Source organism: Camelus ferus, chromosome 1 (assembly GCF_009834535.1).
Source record: "Camelus ferus isolate YT-003-E chromosome 1, BCGSAC_Cfer_1.0, whole genome shotgun sequence".
Classification (NCBI taxonomy): domain Eukaryota; kingdom Metazoa; phylum Chordata; class Mammalia; order Artiodactyla; family Camelidae; genus Camelus; species Camelus ferus.
Window position 1 is genome coordinate 75,697,960 of NC_045696.1, and position 26,062 is coordinate 75,724,021.

Genomic DNA, 26,062 nt, shown 5'->3' on the forward strand with positions numbered 1-26,062 from the left:
AAAAGATTCATTACTGTTTTAATTTTTAGTTTGCCTTTGAACTTGATCAATTTGGGGGTCTTTCTCTTCCTTATGGTAAAGCACTCCTGTACTTTAAAGGCTTTTCTTCTCCTTGACAATCTCACTTGCTTTTATCGATAAGTCACACAAAGCTGATCCATTTATTTACTTATGTTTATTTATAGATGTCATTTTAATTCCCATTTTGTTATTTCTAATTCATGTGCCACAAAAATGCTAGGCCTCCAAATGGAGGCCTGGAAATGATCTCCAAATTTTCTGTGTATCTTTCACTTTTTATGTTACTTCCTTTTAGATAATGTAGCGCACCAATTTAAATTGCTGTTCAGTGGAATAATTTAATTTGTCCATTTTTCTCAAGTAAGAAAGTAGCTCACTATACACATAATAGGAATTTACTGACTTTACAAAACGAGTTTACACTGCACTCGTATTCCATTTAATAGTTATTGTAAGCTATCTTTAAACTTCATATGTAAATAGTTAATGATATAAATTAAAGTTAAGAAATTACTTAAAAATTGTACTCTGGGAAGTGGTAAGCAGAATGTTCATTAACTAAATTTAATTCTGAAAAGGGCCATAGCTGCCATGGAAGTGGCCAAAGGCATGGCCTGAATATTCCATATCTCTGTGATGCAGAAAGCCAGATGGCTATACACTGATAAAAAGCTGCAACAGAGCAGCTTAAAAATAGGGTTGAGAAAGGCCACTGACGTGGGCTGTGCATACTTCCACTGACCAGCCACAGGTGACCCAGCTAGTTCCCAAGTAGTGTTAAATTTAAATTGCAGACTGGTTAGCAACTGTATATGTAGGAATACGTATGCTGTGTGTGTGTGCATGTGTGAGTTTGCCCGTAAGCATGTGTGCCTCTCAGGGGAAAAGAGCAGGGAAGAGATTATAGTACAGCTGGTCGAAGAAGTTGTATTTTCCATGACTGCTTTCATTTGAGAGATGGGCTTTCAAACATACCGTTCAATGAATCTGGCCTGGCAATTTGCTGGATACAATTTTTCCATATCAGTTTAAACTCTGTGTCCCAAAACATTTGTGCTTGCATCCTCTGGCTCTAAATACGTCTCCTGTTTTCATACCTCCACCACAGCAGTTAGCCAACTGATACTTCAGAAGAGCATTAGATGGCCAAATAAGTAGCACCATCTGCTGCAATTTAGAGGAATCCTCAGTGGTGCTGTGACAGCTGTCTTGTTTTGAGTCCTGAACACCAGAATTCATTTGTCAAAGAGGACACATATCCAGTGGTAGAATGGCCATATTCTATAACAGGAATGCTTTTTCTAGCAAGCAATACCCTATTCTTATGGCGGCTAGACTTCTGGAAACCATTGTTTAATCTTCAAAATACTACCCCAAATGTGGATGCTGACAAAATAGTCCTTCTAGGCAATTAGATTTAAAGCCCGAAGTCTCAAGCCATGCTTTAATGTATGAAAAGTCATTACACCCTCCCTAAGTGCCTAATTACATTTACTTAATGTACAGTCTTTAATAAGCTTGATTATCTGGCTTGTGAGCATGGAGCATCATAGGAGCTGCAAGCTAGAATTAGATATGGTAGGGTTATAAGTGACTCAAACTCAATAATTACAAGTAGAGAATTCAGTGAATTTTAATAAAATATTAAAATGTAGACCATGATTATATACAGATTACAATGACATAGTCATGTATTCATTCATTTAATAAATACCCATTTACTATGACCCAGGCACTTTTCTAAATGCTAGCACACATAGAGAAGTTAGTAAGACAAGGTCTTGCACTTAAAGAGTTTGAATTCTGGTCAGATGGGCTACTTCATGAATAATGCAAGGTAGGTTATACAAATACCATTGGAGGAACAGACAATTTAACATAAGAGCTCAGACTAGGCTAAGATTACTTCAAACACAGGAAAGATTCATGGGAGCTGTGGCATTTAAAATTGACTTTGAAAGAAAAAACGTGGTGTGTAATTTGAATATACTGATAGAGGAGCATGGCATTCCGTGTAAATAAAAGAGTGTGAGAACACCTGAAAGCCCAAAGAACTATGGGAAATAGGACCACCAGGGGACTGAAAGCTCTCCCAGACAGGCTGTACCTGTCCGTGGCTTCTGTGGGTACAGACGCCCAACAGTACTTTAAAAGGGTCACATAAGTAATTTTTGGTATACTTTTAGTTAATATTGAACCAAATTAGAAAAAAGTATTTTTTACAGGCAATAAGATGCACTGATTTAAAAATATAAGTCACCATGTTTGACAAACGTATAGAACACTTTCATTATTTCAAAAAGTGACTTCCACCTATTTGGGGAGTTTTCAGGTATCTTTCTTAAAATTTATAATCTATATCCACAATGGTCTGATTAAATAGTGTCAATTTGATTGTTTAAAAATTTATTGAGATTTGTTTGTAACCTTAGTAAAGTTTTGTGGACACTTGGAAAAAATGTGTATTTTGCTATTGTTGTTTAAAGTGTCCTATAAACGTGCATTAGGTCAGTGGGTGGGAAGTGCTGTTCAAATCATCTGTACCTGTGCTGATATGCTGCCTGCGTGTTTCACTGAGGAAAGAGTGTTGAAGAGCCACGTTGTAATTGTGCATGTCTATTTCTCCTTTCAGCTGTTCAGTATTTGCTTATATGTGTGTGTGTGTGTGTGTGTGTGTATGCATGTGTGTGTATATATATATATACACACACACACACATATATATATATATAAATTTTGGAGCTTTTCTGTTAGGTACATATACCATCTAGGATTTTTATTCTTCTTAATGAATTGGTCCCTTTATTGTTATTAAACATGTCTCCTTAAGAATGATCAAATTCCTTGCTCTGAGGTCTACTTTTCTAATATTTAATAGCCAATGCTGCTTTCTTATGATTAGTAAATTGTATTATTTATCATTTTCCATCATTTTACTTTAAAAATATAGTTTCTATATTTTAAGTGCATTTCTTGTAAACAGAACATAGTTGAGTATTGCCTTTTTATCAGTCTAACAATCTGCATTTTATTTGAAGTACATTGACTATTTGTATTTATTTTTTGATCTGGATGTGTTTACTATTAGCATCATTCTATTTGTTTCTTGTTTCATCTGCTCTTCATTTATTTTCTCCTTTTCTTTTTTTTCAGATTGAGTATTTTTAATTGTTTGGTTTTATGTCTATTCTTATAAGCTGTATCTGTTTTGCTGTTTAGTAGCTGAACTAAGATTTACAATATGCAGTTTTAATATATCATTGTCTTTCTTCAGATATTATTACAGCACTTCATGTATGATGCATGAATCTTATAATATACTTCCATTTCACCCTCCTATTCTTTGTGCAATTGTTATCATATATTTTACTGCTGCATATCTTACAATTCATTATTATAAGTCTAATGTTATGGCCTCAAATTGAAGGAATTTTTTAAATGAGAAAAAAATTTTTTCACACCTTTAACATTTCTCATACTCTTTATACCTTTTTGAAGAGCCAGCTTCCCATTCGAAGAATTTTCTTTAATGTATCTTATAGTGCAGATCTGCTGACACCAAATTCTCTTAAGCATTGTTTGTATGAAAATGTTTTTAGTTTTATTTTTGCTGCATGTAGAATTCTGAGTGTTTTTAGTAATTTAAGGATTGTCTTTTTCCATTGTCTTCTCATTTACCTTTTTTTTTTTTTTTTTTTGGATGAAAAGTCAGGGATCATTCTTATCTTTGTACTCCAATATATATTGTGATTTCTTCCTCTGGCAGCTTTGAAGTTTTCTCTTTATCACTGTTTCCCAGCACATTCTTTGGTATGGTTTTCTCTCTGTTTATCTCGCTTAGTGTTCATCAAGCTTCTTGGATTTTCATCAGTTTGAAAACAATTTTAGCCATTATTTTTTTACACATTCTTTTGGTCCTCTTTTTCTTTTTTATCTGTACTTCAAATGCCATGCATCTTTGACACTTGATATCACTCTACAAATCACTGAGGCATTTTCTTTTCATTTCTTGTCTTTTTTTTTGTTTTATTTTTCTCTGCCTTTGCTTAAGTTTAGATGGTTTTTACTGTTATGTCTTTAAATTCACTGATCTATATACTTCAGTGTCAAATATAAATGTACTATTAAGTGTACTTGGTTAATTTTTTCATCTTATATATACAATTTTAAAGTCCTTGTTTATTAATTCCTTTGTTTCTGTCATTTCTGTGTCTGTTTTTATGTACAGATTTTTCTGTCTTCACATGTCTATTAATTTTGGATCAGCTGCTCGCCATTATGATGTCATGTATTATGTGAAAATAGATATATAGACAGATAGATAAAAATCCATATAAACGTATATGGATTTTGTTGTTTTCTTTTAAAACTTGTTGGCGTTTATTTTGGCAGGCAGATAAGTTAGTTGACAATCAACTTGATCCTTTTAGGTTAGTTTTAATCTTTGTTCGGAAGGTTTTACAATATCCTTTCTTGCAGAACTAGTTTAGCATTACAGTTAAGGTCTGATCCTCTGCGGTATCTAAGGAATACCCTGAGTTATGAATACCTCTCACCCCTATGTAAGTTCAGGAATTATGTAGCTGACGACCTCCCAGTAGTTGATAGTTTTTGGTTTAGCTGGTTCATTTTTGCTTGGGATGACAGAGCTTTACTTGATGCACGCACAGCTTGGTGTTTAGCGACAGACCCAAGTAGACCCCTGCACAGATTTTTGGAGTACTCTCTCTGCATAAATCACCTCTTCTAGTTCCCTGGCCAGAAAACTCTTCCTGCCTCAACTTTCTTACACTGGAATCTCTATTTCCTCAACCCAACACTGCCTTGCTCTGCTTCATTCCATCCTCCCAGAACTGAGTTCTTGGAAGTACCTACAGAAGTAAAGCCAGGGAAGTTGTAGGAGTCACTCTCTGTGCTTCTTCTCTGACAAGAGCACCTTGTTTCCTAATATCCAGTGCTTGGCAATAGTCTCATATACTTTCATTAAATTTTCCCATTTTTTTAGTGAAAGGTGATTTTTTAAAAAAAATTCCAGTTAAGTGTAATATATATGGTGCCAATAAGAAAAGATACATACATTGCGTATTTGATTCAGAATTTTAAAAAATGATTTGGTTTTAAGAAATTACTAATACAGAGGGAGGGTGGGGAGGAAGGAGGGGAGACGGTTGTAGGGCTCGTGCTGGTGCCGGAACCTGGGCGGCCCGAGGGGCGCGGAGACTCGCGGGAAGGGAGACGGCAGCAGCATGGCGGCTGGGCACGAGCCGCTCCACCGCCTCTTCCCGGCTGTCGCCGCCGCCGGAGTCGCTGGGGCCCTTTAGTCTGCGTGTTTTAGTGTAAGACCGCTGTCTACCCTTCAGTCCTCCGATCTACCCGTCCTGCTACCTCTCACCGCCACTGCCAGCTCGAGGGTCGGGCCGGCCGGGTAACTCCCACCCCCCCCCCCCACCCCCCCCCCCCCCCCCAAGCTCGCGGCCGGACCGTGGAGGACGTGAGGCTGGAGTTGCCCGCGCTCCCACAGTGCAAAGAAGCCGCCGACGAGTGGACCTATACTGTGAGACGAGAGATGTAGGAAATTTTACCTGGACTGTTTTTAGGCCCATATTCTTCAGCTATGAAAAGCAAGCTACCTATAATAAAGAAATATGGAATAACTCATATAATATGTATAAGACAAAATATTGAAGCAAACTATTAAACCCAACTTTCAACAAGTATTTAGATATTTAGTCTTGGATATTGCAGATAATCCAGTTGAAAATATAATACTTTTTTTTCCCCATGACTAGAGAGTTTATTGATGGGAGCTTACAAAGTGGAGGAAAAGTTCTTGTCCATGGGAATGGAGGGATCTCCAGGAGTGCTGCCTTTATTATTGCATACATTATGGTAACGTTTGGAATGAAGTACAGAGATGCATTTTGTTCAAGAAAGAAGATTTTGTATTAATCCTAGTGCTGGATTTGTCCTTCAACTTCAGGAATATGAAGCCATCTATTTAGAAAAATTAACAATACAGGTGATGTTGCCACTTCAGATAAAAAGGTCGTTATCTGTTCATTCTGGTACCACAGGCAGTTTGAAGAGAACACATGAAGAAGAGTATTTTGGAAACATACAAGTGGCGACTGCGCAGAATGGCTGACTCAAGAGCAACGTTATAGAGGATGTGAATTTCTATTTGGGAAGGAGAAAATACTAGAGACAGTAATAATGTAAAATGGTAAAAACACAAGTAGTTTCTTTTCAATTACATGTTGCTTCCAGACGTGTTTCTCTGCAACTTGTTGAGCAACATTTTAAGAGGCTGGACTTCTGCAATAGATGGCACTGATGGTTTTACTCCCTTTTTTTTTTTTTTTTTTTTAAATTCTTTACAGTTTTATTATAAACCAAGAATTTTGGACTTGCAAAGAGGTATTATTGTGATAACGCACTTTTCATACCTGAAATTTATTTGTATGATATAAAATTATTACTTTAAACAAAATGTAAGTTAGGGGGAATTTGTTTATAAAATCTGGGTAATTTATAACAAAAGAATTTCCTAACATTTGCTAAAAATTCATTTTGTGTTCTACATATTTAAAAATAATTTTACAGTTCAGTTTTATGATGGAGCCTCTTACATAAACATTAACAAAGGCAGGGATCTGCCACATTTCTTTTTTAGTATAATTCAATAGCTTAATTACCTTTATTTTTTTAAACTTCTTGATCCCTTATTAATAATCTTTAGATAATGACATTAGCCAACTATCCTTACTTTAACATGATCCAAGGATTGCTTCCTTTCCTATTACCTTCCTAATTTTATTCTACAGTAAAAAAGTTTAATGAAAAAAGGAAGGTATTTTGCTTTATAATACCAGATGCTCAAAAACAAGGAGTTTTAAACTTTCAAGTGACTTTCCTTTAACATTCTTAAAAGCCACATGTTGTGTTTGTTCATTTCAGAGTTATGTAGACTGTTTTTTCTTTGTCCAAAATGGTTCTAAGTAGTAAATATAATAAGCCAATGTAATACTATTTTTTCTAAACCAAGCCCCCCCCAAAGTGCCTTGCCTCATTAGAAAAAATTTTAAAAAAAATCCTCATGACCTCTAAATTAGTATGTAGAACAGTGAAAAGTTTTGAACGTTTCCCTGCAATTTCTGTTTTGTTTTTTTTTTTAAATCATAAATTAGCTCAAACTGAAAGTCTTTAAGGCTTGAAGAAACCTTGGTAAAACTATTTGGAATATTGGAATATGGAACATTTACTCCATTTTATATTGTCTTAATGATTCTGTGAGTTTGTTCTGACTTAGAAGCTTTTCTTTGAGGTTGCAGTTATTGGAGAAAGTGATTGTGGAAGAGTTTGTTGTATTATAAATTAGTATTGTAATCAATACAATGTAATCTTTACATTGAGTTAATCCAAATTTCCCCGCATAATTTACATTAGAGTCATTTTATGGATCCTAGGTTCTCCATGTTTTTATTTATACATATAAAAATTGTTCTAAGAAAAACTTCTGCTATTTTAAGAATGATGTTGGGGAGGAGAGGAGTGTTTTTAACATTTTATATGTGATGACTTAGGGTAGCACAAACAAAACTCCTTTGTATCTCACTTTTCTCAGTCCTCTCTCTGGAGGTGCTCTACTGATGGAAATGTTTTCCATACATTCCCTTAGTACCAACAGGTACTATGCAAGGTAACCTACTACAAGTTACCTACTTTGCTTTCCTCCCTGAGATGTAACAACACAGTGTAAGCTTTTTTTATCCAGCATAGCAGGAGAGTGGAAGTGAATCAAAATTGCTTTGTTAATTAATTGTTAATTCCTTTTGACCCAGGTGGTATTCCTTTTCTGATTTCCCTTCCCTTCTCCTGTTTTTACCACCCTGACAACAGCATATTGTTAATCCCATGTGGTCTCATGCTCTGTTGTGTGACCAGGTCACTGGGTGTGGTGGTCTAGTATAGTTAAGATTTGCATTGAGTGCTGTGAAATTCCAGTTGGTAAAGTGCCAGATAACACAGCTTTCCTGTATATAGATCACTATTAGGTAGATCAGCAGTCTCTTTTGCAGTCTGTTAAGATTTGATGCTTCATTCAGCAAAAACTGCTTACAAGGACCTTCATACCTGTCCATTTAGGTCTTAAAAATGAGGCAGTTAAGATTTTTTAAAATTAATTTCTTAAATACACATATCCTCTCCAGTAGTCTGGCCACGAATACAAGTTTGGTTATTTATTTATTTATAGCTGGTAATTTTCCGCTTTTTCTAACCACTATAACTTTTATGTTGTTACTGAAGTGCCTGCCCAGTACTGTATAGTAAAGACTGTCTCTCACAAACACTAGAAAAAGGGATTGTCATCTTCTTGAGTACTAATTAATATGGACAGAATGTTTATTCTTTCTTTCATATAAGAACACTACAAGTTTGTTTTATCTTGAGTCCATTCTTTCACCTCATGTTGAGCTAGTTCTTCTGGTAGCTCTGCCTATTCTTCTGTTGGGTTCTATTTCCATAATTCCTTTATTTCCACTGTTGTTTTGTGATAGTTAACCAATCATGATTTACTTTCTAGAATATTCAAATAATGTATGAGTGATATAGCACCCAATTTTAACCAGTAAATATTAATCTGGGCACAGAATTTAAAATGACATCACATCAAAACATAGAAAAACTATTTATTGTCCATTTTGAAAGTATGAAACATAAATATTGAAAATATTCAAACTGGAATGGTAGTATTTTAATCTTCTATTTTTATTTCATTGGTTCGTGGTAATTTCTTATCAAATATTTAAACAGCACTTATTTGTATCTACTCTATGTTGGAAAAGTTAAACCGTGATAGCTTTTGCTACCAACTCTCAACCACTTAACTTTCTGAGTAGAATATTTGTTTTGGGAGGATTTTGTGCTTCATCTGAGTTTAGAAGTAATGTCAGAAAATGTTAAGCATGTCCTTTTAAAGAAAATGTAAGGTTTCTAATTGTCTTATTACCATGGTAATTCAAGTGACTTAGAAGTATTTAACTGCAATCTTGAATTATAAAGTTGGGATGCATATATAGAGACATGTATCAAAATCTCAACTTGATGTAAAGTAAATGAGCAGTTACCTGGTGGTTTTTTTTTTTTTTTTCCAAATAACTGTTTAACTATAATTTCATAACAAACTTAGCTTCATTTCAATATTTATTTTGTCCATTTGTCAGTGCTCCAAAAAGGAAATAATAGGAAATAGCTGAAAGTTACTAAAATTTTTTTTCTTTTTTATTGATTAGACAAATTAGTTTCTAGGGTCTTCGAATGCTGAGTTTTTTTATCTTACCCATCCATGGCAGCTAAAAAAAAAATCACTCAAAATATTTAGGTTTACATGTTAGCTCTCTCATAGGGAGTTGCCATACCTTACAATTCAAAGTGTATTCTATAGATCAGTAACATTATACTGACATGTAGTTGCAATTTACTATGCAGCAAAAATGATTCAAGAAGAAAAATAACCTACAGTGTCTATTTATCTTTGCATAGGCAACTGCTCAAGTTACTCTACTTTTAACATTTGTACTTGGATAAAATGCTTATGTATGTATAGGAATGTCACAGTGCAAATGCTGCTAGCTCAGGCACAAAGTATTAAAGTTATTTTGTGAAGATTGGTGGTTGTATTAAAACTGTTGTGCCATTATACCTCAAAAAAAAGAGATTACTAATATAATATTTTAATATAATAAAACTATTTATGACAAAGCAATAATATTGAATTATTAGTACAATATATTAATTATATTATAATGTCAAAAAATAAGTTGTTAAGTTTATATAATTCTGTTTTTAAAATCCTGTTCTTTGACTATTGAATCTAGTGTCAGAACAGAATCCCTAATTCTGGTTTTCAAATTTTATATTGTTCAAGAATTAGCATATTTGCCAAGGAGCAGATTCTTGAGTCTCAACTCCAGATATTCTAATTAATTAAGTTTTGGGTGGGACCAAGCTATCACCATTTTTGAGCAATATTCCCATTGATTGTGATATAGGAGGTCCAAGAGAAAATTCTAATGAAATGTCCTTGTGCTGTTGATATTTTCCGTTTGGGTGATTGATTAATAACAAATGACGATATTGATTCTGCAGGACTGAAAGCATAATTTACGTGTTGCAGTGCCTCAAGGCTATGTAGGTCTTGTGTTCAAACATTTCAAATAAGTAAATGTATAAACTAAAAGTTTTGTTTTCTTTTTAATTTGATTTTTTTCCTCTCAATTCAGGAAACTAAAGAAGATGGTATTTAAATTCGGCATGAATTATTATCACACAGGTAGCTTGAAAGATGTTTTAAGTGCCTTTTAATCACAATGAAGACATATTTGAAATGTTTAATGGAACTTGGAAGCCCAAACCACCTTACAGCTAGAAAAAGATGGAAAAAGAAAATGCCATTTTTCACAAGATTTCATAGCACTTGAGTTCTGGTTTTAATTTTCTCCAAAAGGCAGTTGGCATGAGGCAATATGTCATTTACTAGTGCTATTTACTCTGATTAATTACTTGGTAGACAAAATAAAGAACATTCTTTCGGAAGTAAGTCTCTGAAGCCCACTGTGTCCAGGGAGCTGTGGGAGACTGAGAACACTGTCCCCATACTGAGTCCTCCTCTATCTTCAGTCCAGTCGGGACCCTTGGTTGAGGAGGAAACGGTCACTGTGACCCAGAAAATTCTTAAGAATAAAAGCTGTCGCTGATGAATCCATGGATACATTGAATACTGGGACATGCTAGTGTTCTCTTGACCCTTCCAAAGGTTCAGTTTAAGACCATAACAGGACTGGGAGAAATATTCTGACAAATAGCCTTCTAAGGACAACCATTTCATGCTTGGCTCATTTCATGGCTTCAGAAAAAAAATCTAAGAGAAATTGCTGATTTTGAGAGAGTTTTGGGGAAAAAAATTTTTCTCCTTGTAATTCTGGAGCTCATCTATTTTTCTTCAAGTTGGAAATTTGACAGTCTACCCCACAGTGCAGCAGCCTCTAAGCTTCAACCCAAACCCACAGACTGATTTCTGGTTTGCTGGAGGCACTCAGTCTATCCTGGAAATTGCCTTTAGCCACAGTTGCAACGTCCAAGAGTGTTGACGCTTGTCAAAATAGGAAAGAGAATGTAAAAATGGGCTTAGAGCTCCTAGCCTTGTACTTTGAGAAATCTAGATGTGCTTTAACAAATATGAATGTAGGAAATGCCAAACTCATATCCCTGCTAGTTTTTCTCTTCCTAAAGTCTTTCCTTTATTGTTCAGTTGCTACGTACTCAGACATAAAGCACTTTGTATATTTTTCTCAAGTCTTCACAGTAATCTTATGACATGCTATTATAATACCCATTTTATAGGAAAGCCAACTTAGGATAAATAAGTTAAATAACTTGTTTAAGAGCAAAGCCAAATGTGGTAGAGCCAATAAGTGGCAGAATCAACGTTCAAATCCAGGATGATCTGAGTTCAAATCCAGGGTGATCTGACTATAAGGTCCATGATCTTAGTGATTATACTGTAACTCAACATCTCAACCTCTGTCCTCTCTCACTATTGGCTTTATCCAAAGGACACCCATGTCTACAAACTTTATTCTTCCCTGGCAATCGGCCCTGAAAATCGGCCCGTTGGCTTTATTGAGTTTTGGAGCTAAGAATCTTTTCTACATTTAGAAGTCAATGTTCCAGTCATGTCTGAAGGATTCCTTGTTTGACTTCCTTTGGATTCCCTTTGGCAGGTCCCGTTTGTTATCAACCATATTGGAATCCAGTACTGTAGACATGAGGTGCCCATATTTTGCCTAGATATGTTAATTCCTATGACTCTTCCTCTTCCAGTGTTGACCTGTCTGGAGCTCTGTCAGGAGTTTTCCTCCTCATTTTATCTATTGCTCTAGCTAGCGCTCGTTTTGAAAACTGAAATCCTATTCTTCACTACAAGTTGTTCACAGATTCTGCTTGGCCTTTGTTTTTTGCTTTCTAAAACTAGACTGTATTCTTATATGGTCACCTTTTGAACTGGACGTCTTCTACATATAGACAAAGTGTTTAATGATGACCGCCACCGATGACCACCACCTGAGTTATATGGTTGGTTGGTATGGTTAGATTGCATTCCTTGTTGACACTTGATTGGCAAACATTTGTTGAGTGTTTTCTGGTGCAGGCTCTGTGTTGGGGCCTCACCTACAAGGAAGAGGTATATCCTCTGTCTCTGTGGTATTCACAGTTCAGTAACTCTGCCCTATGTTAGTACTGAGTCCTTTCCCTTTGGTCATTTAACCTTATTTGTTGAGTTTTTCCTATGAAATTGCCTTTCTCCAGTCTCATCTTAGTAGGAATGTCCCAGCTTGATCTGTTTTATTTCTATTCTCTGGCCTAGATTTGCCAAAGACCCACCGTGACACATGCACAAGAATGTCTAGGGCAATGGCACCTTCTGTCTCTGCTCTTCCCTCTTCTCTACCATGCCACTTCTGAGACGTGACTTGAAGCTGACCGTGCTAATCATGTGTCTTCGTCCTTCTCGATATGTGCTCTAGCGGGGTGGGCTTTCTCCCTCCATCAACCATTAGAGAATAAGCAATTTTGAAGTTTCTAGCAAGTTCCTTTGTAAGTACTAACTGGAAGCGAAAGTTATAGGGGAAAATTGGTTGAAATTTTCTAAGATGAGGGTTGGCAAACTGTATTCCATAAGCTAAATCCAGCCCAGCACCTATTTTTGTAAATAAAGTTTTATTGGAACACAGTCACATTCACTCATTTAGGTATTGCCTATGACTGCTTTTTGTGCTACAATGGCATGAAAAGTTGAGTAACTATGAAAGAGAAACAGTGGCTCACAAAGCTTAAAGTATTTACTATCTGATCGTTCACAGAACAGTTTACCCACACTTATTCTAAGACATTGTTAAACTCCTTAGGAGGTACATTAAATAATAATATGTGGTTATCTTAAGTACTCTAATGGCTAAGAAAATTAATTTACGGTGGATGTATAACGAAAAGAGTACTCTCCTATAATCCTTGTTTCTTTGGCCACACACACAGAGCCTTAGCAAAAATCAAGAAAGCACTTGACTTGAGCACTTCTTCATATTTCTCAAGTCTCTAGCCATACCAGTTACCCTTGATCCTATGTTGTTCTCATACATCTTCCAAAGGAGATGCCCAATAGTCTCTTCATGGCTTTTTATGAAATAGTACATGCTGTTCGGGGTCACAGGGTCTTGGTCAGTGTCTTCTTGTCAAATTGCTAAACAGCATCTGTGCAGCGCTTGCCCTCAGCTTTGTGCAACCTTCTTCAGCTCCACGTTCCACCGCTTACCTGGCTCCCAAATGGGAGAAAACTTCATTCTAAGCTTAATGTTGTTTTTGTTTGCTGAGCTTGGCAGATTTGTTTTCTAACCATAATCAGTTTAGTGGGCCTTGAAAACAGGGATTTGCTCTTTTAGGTTTGTAGCTCCCTCTTGCTAACAAGTTCTCCAGGGACTAAACCAACTTTCTAATAATGATGATATTAATAATAATGCTACAATAGCTTTGAATGCTTATTATATGCTGTAATAATTATAATGAAAATAGGCATTATAATAATAAGCCATAATAGTTTTGAATGCTTGTTATGTGTTATATCTACGAAATGGTTCCAAGTTCTGCACATAAATTAACTTATTTAATCCTTGTAACATTTCAGTCAGCCTTACATCAGAGTCCATGTTTTTAATCACTATGCAAAAGACATATTACTAGGAAGTTTTTGTTGGTTCTTCAGCATGGGGAGAACATAAGAAAGTGGCACTACTCGTTGAATTTCTTTGAGGGCGTTCCCTAAAAAAATAGAATACACACATACATATATACACATACATCTGTATATAAGTATTTCATATACATATATACATACCATGTAGTAAGTACATAATAAATGTTCCTAAATGCATAGAAAGTTTAATTTATTCATCAAAATATTATCAAATGCTGTAATGACAGGCATTGTTATAGTTTGGAAGGAATGCTTCATTTGCTTACCAGATATATTCATAGTCTCTTAAGAATAAATTGCTGACAGTAACAAACTCATGTAGACTGGATTAAAGCACAGAGTCAAGCAGTTAGGGGCCAAGTTAGTCTCCAGCAGTCTCCCTCTGTCCCCCTGTCTTGCTTCTCCTTCCCCACCCCCTCCATATGCACATCTACCACCCAGCCTCTCCCTGGCATCTTTCTGAGCCCCCTTACCTCCTCTTCTCTGCCTTCCTGCAGACAACCTCTTTCCGCTTTTGAATGAACATGGAAGGCAGTACACTTCGAGCTCCTACAACACTGACTAGATCTTTTGGATCCAAATTGCAGATTCCAAGAGAGGAAATCAGTAAGTCATCTAGAACCAGACGTCCTCTTTCAGGCTCAGTCAGTAAAGGCTGACAACAGGGTTGAGGTGAGTTCACGTGACCTGCTAAGGAAACGGAATTCCTAAGACTGGATCTTGAATAAGGCATGAAAACTGAGTAAGAGGGGTACAAAATATGTTGACTTTTTTCCTCTTTCTTTGAATGCCCAGAGTCCATAGTAATATTCCCTAGAACCAGGTAGTAATGCTTTTAACTGCCCTCAAAAATGATAGGAAACTCCTTCACAAGAAAGAGCTGACTAATACGTTAAATGTGAAAAAAGTACATTGTATTCCTAGACCTTCACTTCTTGGAGGATGCAACTCCCTGGGATCTTCCTACATTCCTATGTTTGCTTGTGATGCCAAAAAAAGTTGCAGTGGAGACAAACGTCAGACTTTCTGATACTACCTGCAGCCCCATCCATTATAGACTTCATCCTTCTCTCCAGATTGCCAGTATGTAATCAACAAAGATTGCCCAAAATGTATGGAGAGGGTAGATGGGGCCATTTTGCATGGTGTCCTCCAGACCTGCAGAAATCATAAAACCGGACTACCCAAGTGAACTGGTTGGCACTGTCAGGCCAGGGACCAGAATAAATTTCCACTCCACTGGAAGAATTACGACTACGAACTCCTTTACTCATGACTCTCCATAGGTCAAATGCGGGATCTGAAAAAACATGTAGCTACTAGAAAAGAGGGAGCCTTGGAGATGCTCAAATAGCCAACTGAATAGCTAGAGTCTTCCCAACATCAGCTTTCCTGATGTAACAAGTCCTTTTTTTAACTAAAAGTTAAAATGCTTTTCCTATTTGAGTGACTGATAGTCAGAATTATTCTTTGCTTTTGGCATATCCATATTGGGAAGATTTATTCACACAATGTAGAGATGGAAAATGGGACAGATGCTACACTTGAGCCTTAATTCCTTACAAAATTAACAGGAATTAGAAGAGGAAGTTTGTGCTCTGGGGTAGAGATTTTATAGACGTACCACAGAGACATACCCTTCACTTGCACATGACCTGCCAGGTACAGAGGGCTTCCATGTAATTAAATTGCCTGAATTCTGTTTGTCACAAAATTCTCCCCCGGTCCCACAGCTCTCTCCCACTCAAGTTTTAAAGATAATGTAAAAGAATAGATGAGATGCACGTGGACCTCAGGATATACTCTGGAATGTAATTTTTATAAAATATGAATTTATTCTGCTCCTATTTTCCTTTCTATTTTAAGTGCCTGTTACTAACATTTTGCAGAGTTGATGAATTCAGACTGAAAGAGAGGTTTTCTCAAGGAACACATAAAGTGGCAAATTGTTTCAGTACCAACTACTATGCAGACCAAATGAAAGTTAGATTTTGTGGGAAGGTCATTAATTTATTTCTGTGTAAATCAGTGGTTCCCAAGTTTGGCTGCACATAAAGATCATCTGGGGGCTTAAAACAATCCTGATGCCCAGGTGGCATCCCAGAGATTCTAATTTAATTTGTCTATGGTGTTTCCATTAATATTTTTAAAATAAACTTAATTTTTTGGAATGCTTTCAGATTTATAGAAAGTTGCAAAGGAAGCACAGAGGGACCCTATATGCCCTTCACTTAGTTTCCCTCTTATCTTAACATTCCCACCATGTGAGCTTTGTCACAACTAAGAACAAACATAGGTGCATTGTTACTAACTGAAATCCAGGCTTTATTTGATTCCATTATCTTTTCCACTCCTGTCCTTTTTTGGCTCCAGGATCCCACTTGGGGTACATTACATTGTGTCATCATGTCTCCTTCATCTTACCAGGTCTGTGATAGTTTCTCAGTCTTTGTTTTTTGTGACCTTGAAGTTTTGGTGAGTGTTGGCCAGATATTTTGAAGAGTATCCCTCAATTTGGGATTTTTCTGATGCTTTTCTCACGGTTAGAGTGGAATTATGCATTTGGGGAAAGACTAGCACAGAGGTAAAGTGCCTTCATCCCACATCAGGGTGTAAACACCATGAGCATGACTTCCCCTGGGGATGTGAACCTTGATCACCTGCCCAAGGTGGCGTCTGCCGATTTCTCCACTGAGAAGTTATTCTCCCTTCTCTTCCCCTTCCTGTACTCTAGTTTTTGGAGGTAAGTCACTAAAAGTAGGGGCGGTGTGAGTCTGGGTTCACCTCCTGCAGTGAGGCATATCAATGTGAAGTATTTGCCATTTTTTCATAAAGAGGATTTGTCTCTTCTCCCACATTCATTTGCTTATTTAACCCTTTGTTTATGTAGATACAGGCTTATGGATATTTATTTTATGCTTTGGGTTATTATCCCAAGCTGCATGTATTCTGTTACTCAGATCATTTTAGCTTTGGCCGTTGGGACCTCTCTGAGGTCGGTTGCAATAGTATTTTAAAAGCCCACCAGGTAATACTCAAGGGCAGCCATAGTAGGGAACTCTGATTTACGTGCAGGAGACCCGTGTTTCTCAAAGCGTAGTTCCTGAATAAGCAGTGTCACCCTCGCCTGGAAATTTGTTAGAAATGCAGTTTGGGGGCCCCCACCCCAAACCTACTGAATCAACACCGGGGTGGAGCCCAGGTGAATCTGATGGGCACTAGTATTTGAAAACCACTGAAGTAGGTAATATCAGGGATACCCCTCAGTCTTCAATAATGTGCTTACAAGGTCCCCACAGCATAGCTCCATGAAATTCACTTGCAGTTTAAGCATCACATTTTAGGTCTAGAGTTGCCAGGCTAGCATTTTAGAAGTGGCCTAACTTCTCCCAGGCAATCTGCATTGATGTAGAAAGTTCTGACAGGAAATGTCCCCGCCCTGACACAGAGCGCTCTCTAATCCTGGACAGCTGTGAACAGAACACACACACGATTGAACATTTCCCCCCAAATTTGCCTCTTTATTGTGATAACATAAATATTGATGTACTACTAATTATTAAAATGTGAAAAATTACTGTGAAGAAAGGGACCTTATCTAACCCCAGGCTTTTCTTATTATTCTCGAAGCAGAGCCATTATCTTTCTCTAACTTATGCTTCAGGTGTTGAAAAGCTAATTCACAGCTCCCCAGCTGCCTACTTGTGGGGACAGCTTTCTTCTGCTACAGGCAGTAATTGCCTTACTATTAGCCTAAATCGCCCTAGAGAAGAAAGCATAGCTTTGCTTGCTTTATCTTGTGGATTTAAAGCAGTGCCTATACTTGCTTTGCATAGAAGAGAATTTCCACAGATATTTTTACTCTAATCCATGTGACTCCTTCCAGTTGGGACACGGAAACAAGATTATGAAGACGTGCACTTAAGTACATTTTATTTGCACTTGTAATACCTCAAAAATAAGTCAGGGATTATCTTGGTGGTGGAAGGAGCCAGAAACTACCTTCACTGGTCCAAATTAGTGGTGATAGCTCGATAGGTGCTGTAGATAAAAATTCACGTTCAGTTGGATGGATAAGAATCGTTTAATTTGGTCAAACAGATTAAACCAGAAAATTTAAGTATAACCTGTTTTTCCCAGAACAAACAGTTCAGTAGGTAGAACTAGGCACGTAACAAGATTAAACATATTGCACTAATTCTGCTCTGATGTGATGCGCCGGACCGGACTGTGAAATCAGACTCACAAATCTTACCCAAGGTATTGGCTACCAAGAGGCACAGAGAGGTCAGGGAAGGACGTGGGACATCAAGGACAGCCAGCCAGGTCCTTTCTTCCTGGAGCAAACATATACTTCTGGCTCAGAAAAAGTGAAGTCTGTAAGTGCGACTGTTATTTCGCACAGCAAGGAGCATTTAAATTATGAAAAATTCCCATTTTGTATCTCAGGGTGGTAGAGCTTACATGAAATTCTGTAGAGAGCCATGTCTTACAAATCCAGAGATTCTGGTTTATCATAGATACATTTTTATCCAGGGACATCCTATTGAGGACATTCTGAAGTCAAGGTCTCCTCCTCCTAGCGTATATTATTGGCCTATCTACTTGGAGATTCAGTTGACAAGGAGATTAGCCTGGGTGACATACCCTCTTTCCTTTCCTCTGAGGGTACGCCCCAGGAAAAAGTATAAGTGAATTACAGTCGGTTGCTGTAACTCTCTCCTCCCCATGCCTCAATCCGTTTTTGTAGGAACTTCATCTCCGTGTGTTAATCTCTACACCCCATCCAAACACACAGCCTCACTCATAACTGACCCTGTCAGTTCTTCATGTAGACTTAGAAACCCAGAGCACTTTTGGTTCCTCTGTGGGGCCTACATTTTTGCTTCTCTTTTGCTCTGGCTTTTGTCAGTGAAATCTGCTGCGGGACCATCACAAGGCCAGGGCGCTGGCATTTACAACTATACAAGAGATTTTGCAATGAGTGGTGCCTGGTGCTCAAGGTACTGGTGCCCAGTGAAGGCTCCCCTCCCACTGAGCCTCCAAGGCAGCACTGCACAACTTCCACCCTATTGTCTTTCTCGGCCTGTAAGTTTACTGACCGGTCTTCCTCCCAGTTCAAGCCCCTGAGTCTATCCCACTGCTGCAATCTGTCTCCCACATTGCATTCAAATGCTCTTTATAAAATGTAAATGTGCTTGTACGCTTCCCATGATTAGAAACTTTCAATGGCTCCCCAGGATCACCAGTATAAAAACATAAGCTCCTTCTTCTGTATGCTGTATTTCAGAGCTGGATCCTTGAATACTTGTCCTACTTTGCATTTTTTCCACTCAACTTAGAGAACTCAGCTTTAGATCAGATGTCCTTCCTTTTCATGATTCTGTGCCGTTGTGTTTCTGCTCACTCTGTATGGGATGGTCTTTTCTCCCACTTTTTTTTTAATCCATGTTAGTTCTGTCTTAACCTGCATGGCTTGGTTCAGGTGTTGCCTTCTCTGGGACAGTTTTCTGGCCTCAGTATTCTAGAGTAGATACTCTTGAAGCCAAAAAAAAAAAAAAAAAAAAGAGAGAGAGCAAAATGACACATACCATACCATGTTACATTTGTCATTCTCTTGCCCATCTCTCTTACTATCTTTGGAGCAAGCATTCTATATTTTGTTTGGTTGCAACTTCAGTGACAGGCATACAGGAAAGTGCAAAGATGGATGTAGTGAAGGGTACAGATGGGAGCTTTACCGTGACAAGGGGGTGTAACACCTTTTCATCAGACTGAAGGAGAGGTGTGGCTGTTGAGAGAGTTCGGCAGGGGACAGCGAAGGAAACTTAAAGTGCCTTGGGCCTGTCTTGATACGAAAGTGGTTCAGCTATTTGATGAGAGGATGGGGACGAGGACTTGAAGAGAAAGTTTGGAGGGCTCACAATGAGATGGGCTGCTGACCAAAGATAAATACAAGGGTTTAAAAGGAACAGGACTCCCCAGGGCAGATTGCCAGCGGTAACTCTGAGTGGATTTCTGCAGTGATAGTCCGTGGACTTCGTGTAGAAGCAGGTGACAGACCCTGAGGCTGAAGCAGGTTCGGGAACTGTGGAGGTTGCGGGCTGGAAGGACAAAGGGCTGGGCGGGTGGAGGAGGTTGGTGAGAGAATGGCTGAAGCCACGGCCTCAGGAGGTTAGCCTGGAAGAGGAAGAAGGGAGGTCAACAGAGGGCTGGGAAATGGCAAGCCAAGTGTGGAGTCACTTTGCATCCTTGGCTTTTACTGTGGTTAAACAGAATAAACCCTCATTGCCAACAAGCGACATAAGATTCCCCAGTATGGGAGCTGTGTCATCCACATTGATGTCAGAGATCTGAATGTTATGAAATGTTTAAGGCAAAAGGAATAAGAAGACAAAGGCAGAGGAACTCCATGGTTGGGAGAATGGGAGGAGCTAGAACTAAAATTAGTTCTCACGAAGGAAATTGATAACATCCTTAAAATCTAGTTGCTCTTTCTATCTGGGTACCATCTGGAACAGAGAATTAAGTAACCGATGACGCTTTCTGCTGTTCAGAATTACTTTCTTTGATTTAAAATATTCTTCAACTCTCTTGTCTCCTGGGCTAATTGTCATTATAGACAAGGGCACTAGATGCTGAATTGTCCACCCGACTCACTGTGCAGCCAAAGATTAAAAGATAATTGGATCAAAAAATTTCACAGGAAAAGCACCAAGATGAAACATCTCTCTGTTAGGCCTATCCCCGGGAGGAACACTGGGATTAAGTGAGCCACAAATAGTACAGGACGGCCTCGCCAAATGCCGCATTACCGAGCCTGACTAAGACGGTTATGTAATAAGAAGAAGCTGCTTTACTTGTGATACAGGCAAAAAAAGACCGTCCACACTCTTCCACCTCATATACCAGACAGCTTGAGAGTTCTTTTGATCCTCATACGTAGGGTTGGTTTTAGTGTGTTCATCTGGGCTTTTTTAGGGTCCTTCTAAGCCCAAGGCATTCTTACTGTTGGAGACCCCCTCCCATCCCATATTATAATAATAAATAAATTAAAATGCACCTCGGTCCCAGATCAATTTAAATTTACATATTTATTTCTGTAATAATTATTGCAGTTATTTAGTTAACTTGTTATATTTTATCACAATTTAATTAAAATACTTATTGCTTTTAGTTTTGCAATGTTCTTTTATTATTTTGTAGCCGAAATTATTTTTCTAGGTCTCAAACTTTCAGTTGGCCTTTGTAAAGTTTATTAATCGTAGGCACTGTTGATACCAATGGACGAGTGGCTCTGAGCATGGGGGAGAGGTTGGATTCTTTGAGGAGATACTGTAAGATGAAGTCAAGGTGGCTGAGAGTGGGTTCAAGTCCAAGCTTTGCAGCTAACCTGTGTGATGCAGGCAAGACTTTGTCTCCCTCAGCCTCATTAACTAGAGCCACTACTGATTACTGATTTACCTTAGGCATCCATAAAATGAGAATAAAAACATAGGTCCTAGATGCCCTTACTTGGTATTTGTGAATATCTGAAGGGCTAATATATATGGAAAATACTCATAAACTGTAAACAGCTGTATCTGTTGAACATAATCAAATGATTTACTTCACACTCAATTCTAGGGAATAATAATAGCTAACATTGATTGTCAAACAGCACTTTATATTTATTTACTTGTCTAATAATCCTCACCACAAGCTATCATCCCATTATACAGATGAAGAAGCTGAGGCACAGAGACTTTTCCAATGGCACTCAGCTAGCAGGTGGGCCTAGGTGGAAGAGGAACCTGGTGATCAGTTTGGCTCCAGAGTCAGCACTCTTAACCAGTATACTAAAGCTGTAGAATTCAAGTATGTCTTAACTATAATTTCTTGTGTCATACATTTTAAAGAATGTGTCTTGTTAAGGAAATAAAATAGCCATAGAGGAGATTATTTCCAAATGGAGCAGAGAGCCCATGAAACAGTATTGCCACTTAGTCTAAAAGTGTAAATTTTCTTCTGGAGGCAAGTGAGAACATGAATGGACACTTAGATAAATCTACTGTCCGTAATGGGTGCATCCTCGGGCATAGGGTCAAGGAAAGCCCTCCCCCCCCCCCCGGGCTGAAAGGGGTCACCAGGACTTAGCTCAGAATTCTGTGCTCTGGTACGTCCTCTATAACATTTTCAGGTTACAGACATGTGGTGAAGGTGACCAGTTTGAATTTTGAAAGGCTGAGCCATTTCAAGTTCCCAATTTCCCAGCCCCCACTTTCCCACAGGGAAAGCCTTCCAAGCAAACGGCAGGGGGAGAGTGCAGAAACCATGGAGAAGTGAGACTGCTCCAAGCCCCGCTACAGGGAAGTCAGACTCCAAAGACCCACCTCAAATTACATTCTAGAATTACTTCCCCCTGTGGTATTACGTCTAGCACCCTTTTCTTGTCAGTAGCACCCCCTTCCCAGACGTACATGAGCACCAAGATTATTCACTGTTGATTATTATTTCAGCTGCATAGATAACCGAATTTGTTGCTGTCATAAAAGTAAAGGAACAGAATTTTTAAATTGCTGCATGAAGGGGCTCTGCTCTGTCAATGCCATTAAATTAAATTTCTGCTCTGGATGAGGCATAAAAATGGCTTGTGATTTTTTTTTTCCTTGGGTGACTCATTTTATTTGAACTCCAAGGCAATTCCTCAGAAATGGAAAGAGGCTATTTAAAAATCAGCTGCGAGGATGTCATTTAAAAATCATTTGAAAAGTGTGGAGCTCTTCTCTGCCAGCACCAAATGATAGAACAGAAATCTTAGAATCCTGAACTCAGTTCTCAAAGGCATTACCTTTGAAAAAGTAATGTAAGAAATGTTAAGTAGTCTCTAAAAAAAGCAATTTGAGAGGAGTGAAGGAATGAGACTAAAATCTTAATTTTTAAGTGAAAAATTATACCTTGTCTTAGATGAAGAGAAGAGTTTCTTGGTACCTCTGGCTGACATCCCCCTTAAGAAATTATCAGCATTCCACAGCAACATCTAATACCTCTTCTTATAAAACAAAACTTAATATAAGCCTGAAAAACAAAACTTAGTGTAAGCCGTGGTTGCTACAGCTTCAGTGGACAGTATAATAATATTTGAATCTTTTTATTAGGCATTAGGGTCTTTGAGATATTCTGGTGGCAGAATACAATGTTAAAGGTCTCCAACAGAATTCATATTATGCAGCTTTTCTTCTTAAAATCTATTGTTTCTTTCTCCTGAAATAGAATTTTTAAAATGCTCCTCTGGGGAATGTCTTGGGCTGTTGAGCTCCCTGGCCTTATCCTCTTCCAGCTCCACCCTCCCCCCACATTTTTCCTACTCCCCACCCCCCACCCCCACCCTGGGAAGTCTTGCTCATGAAATTACCCCATAAAGCCTTTATCATTTTATTCAATCTGTGTTAAAATAAAAATATCCCTGCAAGAAGTGAGGCTTCAGGTGAATGACTTTCTGAGTGTTTAAAGCATTTTTCCCCCAGCTGCACAATTCAAAGGAAGTCTTTTCTGGAATTGCCACTAGGATCAGGTTGGGGGAGATGCAGAAGGGAGGGAGATGTGGGGTCGCCGGCTTTCTGCCTCGCATCCCGCAGTCCCACAGAAGGGCCTGATGGCCCAGGTTAAACCCTGGAGTTGTTGAGGTTGTCCAGTCTGTGAAGATTAAAGCACAATGTGCTTAGACTCCTTCCTGTTGGTGGTAGAAAACCTTGTTCCTCCCAATTATTATGGAAATTCTGGGGGAGGTGATGTATTTACATTTTCTTTCTTAGTCACCTCTCGCTTGCAAAGCCCTTTTCCTCTGAATTAATTCATGTGTCATTTTACCTTCATTTGTCAGCTGTCCGGGTTCTCCTATTGTGACCTAAACCTGCATCTCAGACCCATTTCCTTCGTTTCCACACACACAGATAAAAAGACAAAAGGCCTTGGCGTGGGTGGTTCTGTACCCCTCAGTGTGAACAGCTTCGGAATGAATATTAAGTATCGAAGTTCTAACATGTACCTCTGTCGTTCTGCCAACCTGGACGCTGGCTTTCCTCCTGCCCTCTGATTTCCTCTTCTCCCACCTCCCCAATTCCATCTTCACCTCACAATGTCATTTCTTTGAAAAATAGTTGTCTCCCTCCTATCTATTCTTGCCAACTTCTCCTTTTTTTCTCCAATGTTAAACCCAAAATATTCTTTTCTCAGAAGGAATTCTGGGGCCAGCTTATAAAATAATACCCTTTCGACTTAAGTACTTTATTTCCATCTTAGCATAAATAAAGCATCACAGAACAAGTTTTAACCTTAGGGTGGCAAAGAGGAAGAGAAGGCCCTCCGTGATGGGGTGTATGGAGGTAGAGGGAAGACGCACAGGGGAGAGGTCCTAGGAAGGGGTGTGGTGGCACTGGAAACTAGCCTGCCATGTGCCACTATATGGCTGAGCCTTGTCCCTACTCCCTACAATGGCTCTCTTCATGGTCTGTGTTTCCATTAACTTCAGTTCTAGATTCTAAGCTTTTTTAAACCAGAATTGTGGCATTGCAAATTTATTTTGTTACTGTCTCCAGATTTCCAAATGTTGCCTTTCAGAATTACTTTTATCACCCCTCTCTACCAGCTAATAATATATTCTCTCTACAGATTCTTGCATTAATGACTCAGGATCATAACCTCCTGTGAATCGTGTATTATTAAATCTCCTCTCCAGTGGCTGAGATTAGAATAAAGAGAAGTTAATAAGTTGCATAGAGTCACAAAATGAGTCATTAGAACTAGGGACAGATTTCAGACACTGAAGTCAGAAGTCCTGCTTCTCAGTAGACCCACTGGCTGCATATTAATTTAGCTTCCCTATAAAAAAAAAAAGCTGAATCACGCTGTCCTCTTCTGTCATATTCCCTGCTCAAATGGGATTCTGTCTTTGACGATCCTTTCTCACTTTGTCATCCATCCATTTAACTATCTATCTACCTGTCTGTCTAAATAATTTCTAAAGAAATTTTTACAAATATTTCTAGAACTTTTTACCTTACATAATGATTGGATACCATTCTTTTGAAAGAAGTTGAAATTATCACCTTCTAAATAGCAAAGTACCATATCATTCTTTTCTACAAGCAGCCCACAAGCATTCATTTAACTTATTCCATTGTTCAAGGTTTTTACCTTAGATGACTTGGGCCTTTTATTGAAAAAAAAAAAGTTTGGAAAGAAAACTTGAAACAACAGTCTTGGAACTCTTCAGTTCTTGAGGAAAGGTAGGGAAGAAAGGACTTCTGAATTAGAAAATAACCATATTCAGTGGTGCCAAAGCCAAGGTTTGTCAAATCCAAAAGTTCACTTACAGGCATATTTATTTTTGAAACACTATTTCCATTTGTTATATTCCCACGAAAAGTATATTTTAGTGCAGCTCCTTATTAATCAGGAAGCAAATGATGTGACTGGCTTTTTGAAAGCAATATTGGAGAAAATGTTCAAGGTAGGAGTCAGGGGATAAAATGTGTACAGCTACTGAAAGGCTGTGTAATAGGACTTCTACTGAGAGAGGCAGTCAGACAGTAGAAGGTAGACTAGAAGTCAGAGGGCCCGTTATTCCAGTGACGATCAACACATGGTAGTCATAGACACCAGATCAGGCAAATTACTCATCGTGAAGCTCAAACAAGATAGTGGATGGAAAGAATCCTACACCCTGTGAAGTGCATGGCATTGCTCTGCCCGCAAATATTAGCTCACACTGGTGTGAGGCCAAAGGGTGCCTTGTAAGTTAGGCCAGTTGGTCGCTCATACAGATCCTCACTAGGTTGGGTTAGCAGACAGAATACAGGATGCCCCATTTAGGTTGAAGTTCAGATAAACAATGAATCATTTTTTAGTATAACTGTGCTCCAAATTATTTGTTATTTATCTGAAATTCAAATTTCATGAGCACTTAGTATTTTTTCTGCTGAACCTGACAACTCTATCGACCAGGGAAATGTACTTGGTTCGGAACTGCCTGTCAAGAGAGCCAGCTTTCAATACCAGAAAATCTATACATTTTTCTCTGAAGGCAAGTTGAATATGAAGCCATTTTAAACAGTCCGTGGTTTCTTGGTGAGCAAGTTCTCCCCTCCTACAGGGATGCCAAGCCAAGGAAATGGTAGGGTTCAGCTCCCTGGGATGGCTACCACCAGCATTTGCTTCTACAACTCTCCTTTTGCTCAGTCTTCACAGATC

General features: G+C 38.3%; 1 pseudogene; it reads left to right on the forward strand.

Moving 5' to 3' along the window:
* The first annotated feature begins 1,560 nt into the window (after positions 1-1,560).
* Positions 1,561-10,809, forward strand: LOC102504004 (annotated as a pseudogene).
* The last annotated feature ends 15,253 nt before the right edge of the window (positions 10,810-26,062 follow it).